The sequence below is a fragment of the Chaetura pelagica genome, unplaced genomic scaffold (genome assembly GCF_000747805.2).
Source record: "Chaetura pelagica isolate M959 unplaced genomic scaffold, ChaPel_1.0 scaffold610, whole genome shotgun sequence".
Lineage (NCBI taxonomy): Eukaryota > Metazoa > Chordata > Aves > Apodiformes > Apodidae > Chaetura > Chaetura pelagica.
In genome coordinates this window covers 23,945-25,591 of record NW_009951801.1, presented here as the reverse complement: position 1 = coordinate 25,591, position 1,647 = coordinate 23,945, and positions in this window count along the sequence as shown.

The window sequence follows — 1,647 nt, the reverse complement described above, 5'->3', positions numbered from 1 at the left end:
CTCTTTCCATTGCCTGTCCCTAGGGCACCACCTTCTCGGGTCCCTCCCTCCCCCTTTGCCTGCCCTGCTGTCCCCCCCTCCCCATTCTTCCTGGCTGACACTCTCACAAAGCCCTGAGACAAGCTTTCAAAGGGGCAACTCATGCGGAAGAATTGCTGCCCCCCTCAGTGCGCCCCCCCCTTCCCTCCCGAGCTCCAGATTCAACCCAGCACTTTCACAGTGGGGTGAGGGGCTCCAACTCCCCCAGACTCCTTGTTTGGGGCGATTGCCTTGATCTCTCGAAGGGGGAGGGTTGAGGGGGCAGGAGGCCTTGTTCCCAACACCACTCTCATGTCCCTCTCTCTCACCCTGTGGTTGTTCCTCCTCCCAGAGCCTCTGTCTTTCGTGTAAGCCCTTTGGGGTTTTGAGGCAGGACAGTGACTGCAGGTGGGGACGGATTAGTATGCCAGGAACTGGGTGCAGATGCCAAAGGCACAGCTGCGTTTGGAGAGCTGACCATGGAGAGGGCCAGGCAGAGCAGCAGGTGGAAATGAGACCCAGACACAGGGCAGGAACCTGCCGGCAGGGATGCGATAGTGGGCTGGGCTGAGCCCTGTGGGCAGGGGTGTGACATGTGGGTGGAGTAGGGCAGGGTGTTGGCCTGCAGGCAGGGTGGGGACCCATGGGCAAGGCAGGACTAGGTGGGGCCTGCAGATTGCTGCAGGGACCCATGAGGAGGGCAGAGCAGGGTGTCAGCTCATGTCCTTTGATCAAGAATGGTTCTAACCATCTGTGCTTTAATTTCCCCTTTTGGCAGACAGTGCTTGTAATTTTTCTGTAGAATCACAGAATGGTTAAGGTTGGAAGATCATCTATGTGGCTTGAGTGTGGTTGTTTGTATGGTTGTCTGGATGCACATGTATGTATTTCATTCCCTTTGCAACAGACACTGCAGTGGGCTTGAGACTCTTGTTGGGACAGTGGCAAAGTTTAGTGTTGGGTTGGCGATTAAATGACTGACAGATGATGTCTATTACGAGACTTTACTGAAAAGTAAAATTAATACAAAGAAAATTGCTTCCGTCCTGGCTCAAACCAGGGCAGACAGGACTCTTAGTACAGCGCCAAGCATGAGCATGCCTTGCTAAATCAGGGATGCTTGTGATGGGTGGCCCCCACAGGAGTGTCGCCGCTTGTGCCTGGCTATCAGACGTGACCTTGAACTGGGCTATGATCTGATCTGTACTGCAGGGAACAGCAGGGTGTGTATGTGGGGGAGGGGGGCAAGGGAAATTGCTAGGGGCCATCACAGCAGGTTGGGGGTCTCCAAAGTTTTAGGGTATGTGGAGATGTTGATAGGTGGTTGAGTTGGATGCTCTCTAGCCAAGTTCCTCTGCCTAGGACACTCGTTGTTCGTGTCTGTGCCCCAGAATGGGGGCCACAGGGTTTCCCCCATTGTCACCTGCCTTTCCCGCCTTAGCAGCGCCCCCGGGACTTCCCTTGCCGTGGTCTCAGGGCAGAGGTCTGGGCTGGGGCTGCGACAGCAGAGAGGGTTGTGCACCCTGGGCAGGTGGGCGCGGGGCCACGGCGGACGTGGGGTGTGAGGAGGCGCAGGGCGGGGGCTCTGGCAGAACCTCCGTGCCCGGGGGTCCCCGTGTGGCGGGGCCC